Genomic DNA, 15027 nt, shown 5'->3' on the forward strand with positions numbered 1-15027 from the left:
GACAGTGAAAACATTGAAGAATAGTTCAGCAAGGATTTGTTCATTTAATCATTGTGAATTGGAAGAAGAGAAAGCATTGATGGTTGATGAAAATCTTCAAACACGCTTTAGATCACTCATGTAAAAACCATGTAGCTAGTGTATGTGATGTAGACATGAATATGAACATCACATATTATCACTTTATCACCAGTTATACTGGCATAAGCAAAATGAATGGAAATAGATGTGGAATTTGAGTTCTACAGAGCCTATTACTGTTGTCTATAACATCAGTTGATAGTTCACAGCCATATGTTTCTAGAGTCAAAAGAGCCAACAGGAGAAATTATCCACTGGTTCCATATACTCGGACATGGCCATGTACTAGGACACAGCCAAACTTCAGGCACTTATTCTTGCCTCTCTCACCCCTTTACCAGTTACCTCCCATTCATCTTTTCCATTCAGCCAGCAGCAGCTTTGACTACATCTTCCACCTCCCTTTTCACCATTAACCTCAGTGAGGAAGTCTGCAAGGGTTTATTTAATTTTAAAAACTATCCGGGGGCACTTGGGTGGTTCAGTTGGTTAAGCAACTGACTCTTCAGACTTGATTTCAGCTCAGGTCATGATCCCAGGGTCATGGGATCAAGCCCTGTGTCGGGTTCCATGTAACAGTGCAGAGCCTGCTTGGCATTCTCTCTCTCTCTCTCTCTCTCCTTCTCTCTCTGGCCCCCACTCAAGTGCACACACATACTCTCTCTTTCTCTCTCACAATAAATGAAACTTTAAAAAACAAAACAAAACAAAAAAACTACCCCGTTTCTTAACTTTTTTTTTATTTTGTTAAAGGCTATTTTCATTCACTGAATCTCCAATATATTATTCATTCTTCAGGTTTCTACTTAGAAAGAGAAGGTTATTTGTATCTAATACTTGATATACTAGTATCATTACATACTTCACACCTATGCACCGAAAAGCTCATAAAGTGCTAAATAATTGTTTAATGATTAAGTAATTTGGTGCTTTAGTGCTTTATATTACACAAAATCTTTGTTGAGGTTTATATAAGTCTTTCAATACGTATTATGACTTGGGAAATTTTGCTTGGATGTTTTCATAAGCAGCAAATGCATTCGTTTTTCCCTATTAAAAATAATGGCATTGAAGCTACTACTATTAAAAAATCAGTAGTCAACACATTTTCAATAATAGATTAGATTCAGATTATAAGAGACACACATTATACTTTCTAAGTAGAAAAACAATGTATATAGTTAGTGAATTCAGGGAAAGTAACTGAAGAATAACAAAGAAGGTAATGAAGAAAGGACAAGAGTGAGAAAAGCCAAAAATAGCATCAGAGTTTAACCGAGCACATCAGAGGATCCAAATAAGTCTGAACAGTACAGTCCTCAACATCAGCTGCTCTAAATAAGGAGTCATATCCTCAAGTTCATTCTGAAAAAACAGTGAAGTAATCAATAATGGAAGCAAAGAAACACATAATCAAAATGCTTGTACTGTACTAAAAGTCCTAGAAAGGAATATGGGAGAGCTTTTGAAGTGGACCAAAGATGAGATCACCAGGAGGTGTACATGGACCATAAATAAAGATGATTATACTGGCCAACAGTTGTCAGGAATTCTTTTGTATTGCGACCTGTCAACATCATGATAAAAGTGTGTTGATGTAAGTTACATTTTCATGAACCTGTATTGCCTCACAAGTTTTTTGTAGAATGCAGTGCAAAGTGTCAGGGGTGGGGTGTCGGGAAGCCTAGATAATATACTCTAAATTTTTTTTAAATGTATCTGAATGACTGCACAGAAAAGATTGACAAGCCTTGAAAAAATCATCTTGATGTTATTTTTGTCATAGGAAGAGCCCAAGAAAAATAAGAAATTATCCCTTCCAAAGTCAAAATTGGTCTGGGAAAATTTTTTTAAATAAAGAGAATTCCAAGAAATTAAAATAAATTCCAATTAATATGTAGCAAGAGCTTTGCCTAAGGCACATCATCCAAGCACATACAAAATAAAGGAGATTCAGAGTGACTGCATATTTGTTCCACTGAAAGTCTGAAACTAAAGAAAAGCTAAGAAGGGGTAGTGTGCTGCACAAAGTGTCAAAAATCATAGCTTTCCTCTTTTTTGCATAGTGTTATTATTGCTATTTTGCTATAGTATACTGGTTTTGCTTGAATGTTGCTCTGAATTAGATGATCTGCTTTATGACTTTTTAAATAACTGGCCCTTTGCAAGTGTTATTTAAATCTAATCAGATCATCAAAAATCTCTTTTCAACCTAAGTATCTATATGTCATATGCAATGGTCTTCTTCAAACTATTACATTTTCTAAGCAAGTCCGAATTAAAGACAGATGCACAACTCAGTAAAATTGGCAGCAAATTTATTTAAAAATTTTTAACACTTACTCAGTTTTGAGAGACAGACAGAGACAGCACATGAGCGGGGTAGGGGTAGAGAGAGAGGAAGACACAGAATCCGAAGCAGGCTCCAGGCTCTGAGTTGTCAGCAGAGAGCCCGATGTGGGGCTCAAACCCATGAACCGTGAGATCGTGACCTGAGCTGAAGTTGAATGCCTAACCAACTGAGCCATGCAGGCACCCCAGCAGCAAATTTATTTAAATTTGTGAGAGTAAAAAAAAATTGTTTTTGTGTTAGAATTCTCCAATTTCTCTCCTTTCCTAAGTCTCCTTTCCACCACAGATTGCTTTATCTGTCTGGCTCTTATTGTCCAGATTGGCATCATATTGCATAGAATGTGCTCCACTGCTGCTGAGATGGAAGTGACAAGATGACTGTATTTTTAATGCCCACAAATTAGAACCGTAAAACAGAAGTTGCCAAATATAAAACGATATCACTCTCTTTAATTTCTCTACCTGAAAATGACCACTATTATCAATGTAGTGATATCTTTCCAGAATTTCTGTAATATGTATATATAAATGCATATTTAGAACACTGGGATCAGAAATCATGAAAACTGGGGTGAGAGAGGACATGATATTTTTAAGCTGCCCTTATATTTAATATTTATTTATTTATTTATTTATTTATTTATTTATTTATTGACTTTTTAATCTTTATTTTTGAGTGAGAGAGAGAGAGAGAGAGAAAGAGACAAAGCATGAGCAGGGGAGGAGCAGAGACAGATTAAGACACAGAATCTGAAGCAGGCTCCAGGCTTTGAGATGTCAGCAGAGAGACTGACATGGGGCTTGAACTCACAGACCACAAGATCAGGACCTGAGCCGAAGTCAGACACTCAACTGACTGAGCCACCCAGGTGCCTCTAATATATATATTTTTAAGTTTTTATGTTAATAAACACACATCCATATTATTGTTAGTATTGGTTGAATAGTGTGTCCTTCCATAGTTGTACTATTATTTTATTTACTTGTCTATTTAATTATTTAAATTATGGCTAAATTTTTATTGATATTTAAGGTAAATAAATATAATATACTTACATCTCTGGAACATATTTGATTCTATCCATAGGATAAATTCCTAAAGGCAGCATGGATGGATGGAAGGTTTCATATGTTTTAAGGCTATTTTTACATTATGCCAATTTGCTGTTCAGCAAGTTTGACCCAATTTAATTTGTCATAACAATGTATATAAGGAAAGTATTTGCTGTGTATAGAATCTGGACATAATTCAAATATGATGCAAATATATTTGTATTCTAGCCTCAATAATCATATACTCAAGTAAAAAAATCCACATTAATTCACATTTCATACTGCTGTGAATAAATTAAGTAAACATAGGTATTATTGGTGAATTCTGTTTTTCCTTTATTGTTATAGAGTAATTAATAATCATCAGGCTCTTGGCATGCCTGGGTGGCTCTGTCAGTTGAGTGTCTGACTCTTGACTTTGGGTCAGGTCATGATGTTGCATTTCATAAGTTTGAGCCCCACATAAGGCTCTGAGGTGACAGCACAGAGCTTGCTTGGAATTCTCTCTCTCCCTCTCTCTCTGCCCCTCCCCTGCTCTTGTTCTCTCACTCTCTCACTCTCTAAAAATAAACTAATTAGGGGCGCCTGGGTGGCGCAGTCGGTTTAGCGTCCGACTTCAGCCAGGTCACGATCTCACAGTCCGTGAGTTCGAGCCCCGCGTCGGGCTCTGGGCTAATGGCTCGGAGCCTGGAGCCTGTTTCCAATTCTGTGTCTCCCTCTCTCTCTGCCCCTCCCCCGTTCATGCTCTGTCTCTCTCTGTCCCAAAAATAAATAAACGTTGAAAAAAAAATTTTTTAAATAAACTAATTAATTAAAAAAAAAAATATATATATATATACACATGTGTGTATATACATATACATATATACACATATAAGCATCATGCTCTTAAATATTATCAAGATAAAGAGACTGAACAAGAAACGTGCTCAGAAATGAAAATGCGACAAGATTTAGTTAGGAGACCTGTACTAGCTGAACAAATATATTCCTTGTACCTGATTTTTTTAATCTGTAAATAAAGATGACAGATTGGGCAATTTCTAAGCCTTTGCAAGTTGTCAAACACCATGTATACCATACTGCAAGCTCCATTAAGCTAATGACCATGACTTATTTTCTTAGGTTTTTTTTTCCACAGCACCTAGCATGTAAAGTACTTTGCGTAAAATAGTCATTTTTATGTGCTACATGAATCATATTAAGACATATTTTTAAATGAGTATGCTAGGCTGCTTATTAATCCATTTTCATTTCAAAGGATCATATAAAAATAAAGTAAATATTGATTTTCCAGTATTAATTGCTCTATAACCCTCTGCAAATGAAACCATTCTTCCATTTACTTCATCTTTTTAGAAAGTAAAGAGAAAAAAGTTGATTGAGGTCTCATACAAAGTTTACTAATATGAAATATTCGGTCAACTAAGAAAGCCTCGGTTTTATACTTCTTGCCTTCAGCTAAAATAGAGGTGAAGAAGGAGTTGACTTTTAACTTTTGCTCTTACATAGGTAGCTCTGAATTTTAAATGTACCTATCACTAAATTTTTGGAACTTTTAAATACAATATGAATTATTTAATGGAAAGAATGAATACATTTGTTCTTATTTTTATCCCAATTGTTTAAATTAACAGAGGGAAATTGTAAGAGATTTTCCATCTTTAATTAAGTGACAGGGATGCCCTGTCTTACCTTTATTATTTTTTAAAATATATATATAATTTATTGTCAAATTGGCTAACATACAGTGTGTACAGTGTGCTCTTGGTTTTGGAGGTGGATTCCAGTGGTTCATCGCTTACATACAACACCTAGTTCTCCTTCCAACAAATGCCCTCCTCAATGCCCATCATGCATTTTCCCCTCTCCCCACAACCCCCCCACCCTCCATCTACCCTCAGTTTGTTCTCTGTATTTAAGAGTCTCTTATGGTTTGCCTCCCTTCCTCTCTGTTTGTAATTATTTTTTTCCCATCCCCTTCCCCCATGGTCTTCTGTTAAGTTTCTCAAGTTCCACATATGAGTGAAAAACATATGATAACTGTCTTTCTCTGACTAATTTCACTTAGCTTAACTGTCTTTCTCTGACTAATTTCACTTCCAGATCCACCTACATTGCTGCAAATGGCATGATTTCATTCTTTGTCATTGCCAAGTAGTATTCCATTGTATATATAAACCATATATTCTTTATCCATTCATCAGTTGATGGACATTTAGGCTCTTTCCATAATTTGCCTATTTTTGAAAGCACTGCTATAAACATTGGGGTACATGTGCCCCTATTAATCAGTATTTCTGTATCCTTTGGATAAATTCCCAGTAGGGCTATTATTGCTGCATCATAGGGAAGTTTTATTTTTAATTTTTTGAGGAAACTCCATACTATTTTCCAGAGTGGTTGCACCAGTTTGCATTCCCACCAATAGTGCAAGAGGGTTCCCGTTTCTCCACATCCTCACCAGCATCTGTAGTTTCCTGAGTTGTTCATTTTAGCCACTCTGACTGATGTGAGGTGGTATCTCAGTGTAGTTTTGATTTGTATTTCCGTGATGATGAGTGGCGTTGAGCATCTTTTCATGTGTCTGTTGGCCATCTGGATGTCTTCTTTGGAAAAGTGTCGATTCATATCTTTTGCCCATTTCTTCACTGAATTATTTGTTTTTCAGTTGTTGAGTTTGGTAAGTTCTTGATAGATTTTGGATACTAACCCTTTATCTGATATGTCATTTGTAAATATCTTTTCCCATTCCATTGGTTGTCTGTTAGTTTTTCTGACTGTTTCCTTTGCAGTGCATAAGCTTTTTATCTTGATGAGGTCCCAATAGTTCATTTTTGCTTTTAATTCCCTTGCCTTTGGAGATGGGTCGACCAAGAAACTGCTGTGGCTGAGGTCAAAGAGGTCGTTGCCTGTCTCCTCCTGAGACAGGTGGCTTCCTGTCTCACATTTAGGTCTTTCATCCATTTTGAGTTTATTTTTGTGTGTGGTGTAAGTAAGTGGTCTAGTTTCACTCTTCGACATGTTGCTGCCCAGTTCACCCCAACACCATTTGCTAAAGAGTCTATCTTTTTCCACTGGATACTCTTTCCTGCTTTGTCAAAGATTAGTTGGCCATATATTTGTGAGATGTCCACTCGTACCACTGTTGTTTAACATAGCATTGGAAGTGCTAACATCAGCAATCATACAACAAAATGAAATAAAAGGCATCAAAATGGGGAAAGAAGTCAAACTTTCACTTTTTGTAGACGGCATGATACTCTACATGGAAAACCTGAAAGACCCCACCAAAAGGCTGCTAGAACAGATACATGAATTCCGCAAAGTCTCAGGGTAAAAAATCAATGTACAGAAATCAGATGCATTTCTATACACCAATAATGAAGCAGGAGAAAGAAAAATCAAGAAACTGATCCCATTTACAATTGCACCAAGAATCATAAAATACCTAGGAATGTACCTAACCAAAAATGTAAAAGATCTGTAGGCTGAAAAGTATAAAAAAGTTACGAAGGAAGTTGAAGAAGACACAAAGAAATGGAAAAACACATTCCATGCTCATGGATTGGAAGAATAAATATTGCTAAAATGTCAATACTACCCAAAGCAATCTACACCTTCAATGCAATCCCAATCAAAATTGCACCAGTATTCTCAAAGCTAGAACAAACAATCCTAAAATTTCAATGGAACCACAAAAGACCCTGAATAGCCAGAGTAATGTTGAAGAAGAAAACCAAAACGGGAGGCATTACATTCCCAGACTTTAGCCTCTACTACAAAGCTGTAATCATCAAGGTATTATGGTATTGGCACAAAAATAGACACATAGACCGATGGAATAGATTAGAGAACCCAGAATTGGACCCAAAAATATATGGCCAACTCATCTTTGACAAAGCAGGAAAGAGTATTCCATTTTTAATTATAAAAGTACCATGATCATAATCACCACTTATGATTAATACGGTTGAAGTAACTTAATTAAAATATTCCATGAGTACCAAAAAATATAAAATGAAAAATAAAGGCTCCCAAACTCCAGAGCTGACCACTTTAGCCATTTCTGCTGTTTAGCAATTTCTGTTGATTATCATAATATTTACTAATTACCTGATATCCTGATATAAAAGAATGTATGTTGCATATGCACTCCCGCCAAAGTGCACATAAATACATTCAGTATTTTACTGTTTATATTACTAGTTATAGTTATTGATTCTTCAGTTTCAGTTCTCTGTTCTCTATGGAGCCTAGGAAAATTGCCCTACACTCTCTTTACTTCACTACCCTTTCTTCCAACTTTTCTGAACTACACGTTGCCTTCTACATTTTTATTCTGTGATGGAGATGCCTCTTTTTCTATAGTGAATGTTGTAGCTGGGCAGAGGGCCAGCTTAGATGTAGAAACAGGGCATGGAATGTAAGGAAGTACTCTGTTAATTCTAAGTTGGGTCACTAAATGGGGATATGCCTTCTTTACACTTTATTTTTCTTGTTTATGCTGGCTGGAAAATGATAAAAACCTACACACAGCCTAAGTGTGCAGTAAATGGCAGGGCAGCAAAGTAAAAGCAAATGACCATGGGATATAGAGCCATCCACAAATGTGGAACATTCCCCAGATGACTATTTTCTGCAGGAAGGATATAAACATCTTCTTTAAATTTTGGAAATTCTGGTCTCTCTGTTTTAGCATCTTAATCCACTTAACAAATACACTTCAGTATTTTGTCTGTTTGTTGATTTCTAAAATATCAAAACTACATAGCAACATTTACAACACTAGGCATATAATGGTATAATTTACTGCTCAACCAAATAGTGTGATTGGACCCTGAGGGATGGAGCTTGAAAGCTAGATTAATCCTGTGTCATTTAAAAAGAATGTTAGGTTCTATTTTCTTATAGTCAATCCACAGTTCAAACCATGCCATACTGTAGTTTGCATAGTATTTAGAGCATGATATTCTTACAAAGATTTTTTTCACAGTAGCTAAATGCCTTTCTTTATTTTTTCTGAGATATTTACTAAATGAATACTAGATCTAACAATTCTTTGTTATTTTGCCCTATGTACAAAATGGAGCCACTGTTTACAGTCAGATAATTAAGGTCTTCCTTAACTATATATATTGTATTGACTTTTTTTAAGAAGGAGATAGAGAGCATAAATGTGCACGTGCGAGCAAGGGGAGGGGCAGAAAGAGGTAGTGAGAATACCTTTTTTTTTAATGTTTTTAAAATATTTATTTATGTTTGAGACAAAGAGAACAGAGCCTGAGCAGGGGAAGGGCAGAGAGAGAGGGAGGCACAGAATCAGAAGCAGGCCCAAGGCTCTAAGCTGTCAGCACAGAGTCCAAAGTGGGGCGCAAACTCACGAACCTTGAGATCATGACCTGAGCTGAAGTCAGTCACTCAACCCACTGAGCCACCCAGGCACCCTGAGAATCACTTTTTTTTTTAATGTTTATTTATTTATTTTGAGAGGGAGAGAGAGAGAGAGAGAGAGCAAGCACAAGCAGGGGAGGGGCAGAGAGGGAGGGAGAGAGAGAATCCCAAGCAGGCTCCACATTCAGCTTGGAGCCCTGACATTGGGTCTTGATCTTAGGACCACCAGATCATGACCTTAGCCAAAATCAAGAGTTGGAAGCTTAACCTACTAAACCACCAGGCATCCCAATATTAACTTTTTTTTATAATGATGGCATCATTATTTTAATTTTGAAGAAGTCTTGCTAATCTCTGTTTTTGTTTTATCACAGACTTTTCCTATTTTATGATACAGCATTCTCTAAACTCTCTCACCAACAATAATACTTGAAAATGCTTTTTTAACTAAGCCCAAAGCTTAATTTGTGGAGAATTGATCATTTTTTTTTCAAAATTGGGTCTGCCATGTCATGAATATAAAATATTGTTTCTTTTATTTATGTCAGATTTAATAAGTTTTCATCAAGTTTTATAACATTCTCCATTAGGTTGTTGTACACATTTTGGTAGATTTATTTTGAATAACATCTTTTTATTTTCTTTTTACATTTTCTAGTTGTTAGTTTTAGAGTTACAGAAGTAGTTTTTTTATTGGTCTTACAACCAGCAACTGGTTACTTCAACTATTAATTATCAAAATGTGTCCACACAATATATGAATGTTAAAAATAGATAATTACACCATCAATATTCATTTGTTCTTTCTATTCTAATCCTAATATATATATTTTTTTCTTTTCTTATTTTACTTATAGGAACCTCCATTATAATGTTTATAGAAATAGTGACAACGAATATCTCGGCCAATTTCCTAATTCTGGAGGGAATACTTGCACTATTTTGTCATTGAAAATGGTATTTATTATACTTTCCTGTTAAATAGTTTTAAGCAAGTTGAGCATTTTTTTCTCGTTTGCAAAGAATTTTTAATCATGAATATACATTGAGTTTTACTGAATGTTTTTAATGACTTTTTCAACATGAACCTTTTATTGTAAATTGCATTAATTTCATTTTAAGTTTTAAAAAATCTTCTGAAGTAAATGTAATGAGAGTAAGATACATTGTATTTTTTTAAATTATTAATACTTATGGATTCACCCTCTCAGCCCATTGTGTTGCACTCTGTAATCTATTCTTTGAATGGTTACACTATTCAAATTAATTTTAGTTACACTATTCAAATTAATTTTAGTAAAATCTAAACTATTAAAAAGCTATTGAACATTTTAACAATATTCAACTCCGAAATCATAAGCTATTTTGATTAGATTTTAGCTTTTTTTTTTTCTTTTTTCTTTTTTGGTCATCACAAGAAATTCTTACAATTGTTTATATAGTTAAGATTGCTTTAGTTTGCTGATATTAGCCTTTTCCTCAGGGCAACCTGGCTTCTTTGTTCCTTTAGCCCTCCTGTGTCAGCTTTTCTTTTTCTCTTTTGCCCTTTGAGAATTTTCCATACTTCTTGTGAGCTCAACAACAATATATTTTAATGTATATTTACTGTTGAAAGGCTTTTCAATATGGCTAGTCTGCCACATTGATGAGAAAGAAAGTCTCTCAAAAATACATATTAAAAAAAGAAGTGCTTGGCTGTCTCAGTCAGTAGAGTATGCAGCTATTGATCTTGCGGTCATGAGTTTGAATCCCACATTAGAGGGAGAATTTACATAAAAAGTTATTTAAAAGAAAGGAAAGAAAAGTCTCTCATTCTTTTACCAGAGGATGGCCATCATAAACTAAGGTTCTGGCTGCATCAGACTAACATGTCCTACATCCCTATGGCCTGTACGATGAAGCTAAATGTGCACTTTCCATGAAAAAGAGCAAGAAAGAGTCAGCTTAGTATTATGAGTGACTTTTATCTTTATTTTCCATTTTCTCTTGGCAGTTTACACTTATTTCATCATATGGCTTTCAAGGTCTCAGAAAAAAACAGATAAAGTAAAAAGTAATATGATATAAAAATATGACACTTCAAAGGTTTAAAAATAGCTAAGTGGCTTCTGAAAATTATTTTGAGTATTTTATTATCAGTGTCTCAAGAAAAGTGTAGAAAATGGCTAGCAAACTCACTGTAATAAATGGTTTCACTTCTTCCTTTTATAACCTTGCCTGTCATTCAATTTATTTTTAAATAAAACATTTTGGCTCTAAATATTGACTCCTTCCATCTAGTTCATTGAAAGCTTTTGCATATATATACATATACATACGTATATATATGCATATGTATACATATGTATTTATATATATGCATATGTATACATACATATATGTATATATATGCATGTATATATACACATGCATATATATATATGGCAAAAACCTTATTGCAATTCACAATTAAATTATATTAAATCCATTGACTGCTGTACTTTTTGTCAGGAGATCAGAAATAGGACAGAGGTCTCCTTAGAACTGAACTAGAAATTGAAGGCCACCTGCATCAAAAACATGTGTGGAAAAGCACATAACAGGAAGACTGTGACACAAAGAAACTTAAGCCTGCTCTCCCAAGCTGAATTCTGAAATAGAAAATCAAGTATTGAATCATAACCTCAAAATACATATATATATTGTACATTCCAAAGTCATGAATAAGACTTTCTGAAACAGTAGATTAAGTTAAACATTCATTTCACATTCCAAAATTTAGGATTACTCAAATTTATCCAAGTATTATTGGAAAGTACACATTCAGATATGAAAAGAAGAAAGATTTTTCTTTTTTTGCAACAGCTGAAAGATCTAAGGGTAAAAGAAAGCCATATTACAGTTCATTATCCCACCAGCTCAAAGAATTATTTACAAAACAGTGTTTGAACTCTGGCAGGAAATCATTTATGAGTCTTTCTTTCTTTCTTTTCTTTCTTTCTTTTTCTTTCTTTCTTTCTTTCTTTCTTTCTTTCTTTCTTTCTTTCTTTTTCTTTCTTTCTCTTCCTTCCTTCCTTCCTTCCTTCCTTCCTTCCTTCCTTCCTTCCTTCCCTCTTCCCTCCCTTTCCTTCCGTCTCTCCCTCCCTGTCTCTCTCTTCCTTTTTTCTTTCATTCTTTCTTTCTCCCTTCATGATATTTCTAAGCAATTGTACAGAGATCTCCTGTGTTATAAACTTCATCGGAAGCAAAGGTCAGAAAATTTCCAGGAAAATGCAGACAGACACACACACACACACACACACACACACACACACACACACACCACACACTTAAAATATTATAAATCTGGCAAAAGTTGATGGCTAAGACTGCAGCTGGGGAAGAAGAATGAAAACATGCCCTGGGCTCTTAGCATCACTGCACTGAGTAATAAGTCTCATTAGGACACTGTTGGGAAAGACCCAGACTCTGGTACCCTGATCCCAGGCAAAGGCTTGCTGCTGTTGTTAGGAGGAACATATAAAGCTTTCATGGCCAGAGCACTGACCTAATACAAAACAGAGGTCTGTTACCCTTGGAGGAAGGTCAGGAACATTGAGAACAACCCAAGCCATGAGGACCAGGTCTACAGAAACATAGTCTGAGGATGCAGCAGACGGTATGAAATTCTCCACTGCCATCTGCATCCCATCAAAAGCCATGCATAGGTTAATATGCCTTTTGTTTTCTGCATTCTGATGCTTTGATACCTTGAGGCCTTGCTTCAAGCAGAAGGGACTGCTACTTTCAAGGGTTAGCTCATTTTTAAGATAGCAAAATCTTGCCTATGAGCATGCTTTTCATCTACAAATTATCAATACACATCTTCTACCCCACTCACCCACTTCATCAGGCTCTCACACCCTGAGCCACTATTTATCTGGTCCAGTTACTCCAGGGCCAGGTATCAAATGACTAGAGACAGCTTCCATGACCCAAAGCCTGCTGAAATTACTTAAATTAAGAAATCCTAAGCCTGCTTATCCTGCATCACCCATTCTTTGACACAGAAACCATAATAAAAGCCCTTGCCCATGTTTTCTCCTTACTTTGTCTACCTCCTGACTGACCCTCCTGTGTCCCCTATGGCAGGGTGAGCCGCTTCTCTTAGGATCTGTGAGTACAACAAAGTACCTTCTCAATGGCAATCACTCCGTGATCTGTTGACACGGCCATACCTAAATAATAATAGAAGCTATTTTTAAAAGCACTTACGGGGTCGCCTAGGTGCCTCAGTTGGTTAAACATCTCACTTCAGATCAGCTCATGATCTCAAAGTTTGTGAGTTTGAGCCCCACATTGGGCTTTCTGCTGTCAGCACACAGCCTGCTTTGAATCCTCTGTCCCCACCACTTCCGCCCCTCCCCGACTCCATCAATTTCTCTCCCTCTCTCTCTCTCTCAAAATAAATAAAAAACATCTTACATAAAATAACATACAACAGCGTCTGCTTCTGAAGGATGTGAAGCAGCACAGAGTCTCCTCTAGGGCACAGGTATTGACAGTCTGCTAAATTATGTCAGTGCAGCAAGAACACTGAGAAAAAATCCATCAGCATTCCAGACCTGACTTTACAACAATATAGCTGCAGTTTCCCACTGGAGGAATTTTTTTAATTGAATATTTAATTTTGAGATGATAATGGGATTCATATGCAAGTAACTATGACAGAGAGATCTCATGTTGTCTTCTCTTCAGTTTTCCTCAATGGCAATACCTTGCAAAAATATTGTACAATATCTAACTGGAATAGTGACATTGATAGTGAAGGTACAGAACAGTTCCATCATCTCAAAGATTCCACATGCCCTTTTATAGCCATACCCAATTTCCTCCAGCTCCCACTCCTTCTTTAGCCCTGACAAGCACTCATCTTTATTCCCATAATTTTGTCATTTCAAAAATACTGCATACATGGAATCACACACTATGTAACATTTTCAGACCGACTGTTTTTTCAGCAATATTTCCTGGAGATTCATCTAGCTTGTTGCATGATTCGTTATTTTGTTTATTTTTATTGCTGAATCCTATTCTATGGTATGAAGCTACCACGATTTGAAGGACAACTGGATTGTTTCCAGTGTTTGGCTATTATAAATAACACTTCAATAAAGATTTATATACAGGTTTTTTTTTAATGTTTCTATTTATTTTTGAGACAGAGAGAGACAGAGCATGAGCAGGAGAGGGGCAGAGAGAGAGGGAGACACAGAATCTGAAGCAGGCTCCAGGCTCTGAGCCGTCAGCACAGAGCCCGATGCGAGGCTCGAACTCACGGACTGTGAGATCATGACATGAGCTGAAGTCGGACACTTAACTGACTGAGCCACCCAGGCGCCCCTATATGCAGGTTTTTATATGAACATAGCTTCATTTCTCTAAGACAAACGCCCAGGATTACATTTGCAGTGTCATATGGTAGTTACATGTTTAGTTTATTAAGAAACCAGCAGACTGCTAGAATAGCTGCACCATTTTGAATTCCCACCAGCAATGGACACTTTCTCTACAACCTCTCCAGCAGGTGGTGATGTCACTACTTTTTTTTTTTTTCAACGTTTATTTATTTTTGGGACAGAGAGAGACAGAGCATGAACGGGGGAGGGGCAGAGAGAGAGGGAGACACAGAATCGGAAGCAGGCTCCAGGCGCTGAGCCATCAGCCCAGAGCCTGACGCGGGGCTCCAACTCACTGACCGCGAGATCGTGACCCGGCTGAAGTCGGACGCTTAACCGACTGCGCCACCCAGGCGCCCCGTCACTACTTTTTAATTTAGCTATTCCAATAGGTGAGTAGTGCTATCTTGCTTTGGTTTTGATTTGCCTTTCCGTAACGAGCAATAATGTTAACAGGTTTCCATGTGCTTCTTTACCATCTGTATATCTTCTTCAGGGAAATGCCTATTGACGTTTTTTACCTGTGTTCTAATAGGAATATTTGTTTTGTTCTTCACTGTTGAGTTTTGAGAGTTCATTATATAGATAGCAGTCCTTTGTTGAAGGAGTTTGTTGTCACTGTTGTTGTTGCTTTACTTTGTTGTTGCTTTTTTTTTTGCTTTGTTTTGTTTTAATATAATTTATTGTCAAGTTGGCTAACATACAGTGAATGTATTTTGAAAATATTTTC

General features: G+C 36.2%; 1 protein-coding gene across 7 annotated transcripts in view; it reads right to left on the minus strand.

Moving 5' to 3' along the window:
• DGKB (diacylglycerol kinase beta) overlaps nt 1-15027 on the minus strand; it is a 715318-nt gene that overhangs the window by 588912 nt on the left and 111379 nt on the right. The gene's annotated exons all lie outside the window — the stretch shown is intronic.

The sequence above is a fragment of the Prionailurus bengalensis genome, chromosome A2 (assembly GCF_016509475.1).
Source record: "Prionailurus bengalensis isolate Pbe53 chromosome A2, Fcat_Pben_1.1_paternal_pri, whole genome shotgun sequence".
NCBI classification, from domain to species: Eukaryota; Metazoa; Chordata; class Mammalia; order Carnivora; family Felidae; genus Prionailurus; species Prionailurus bengalensis.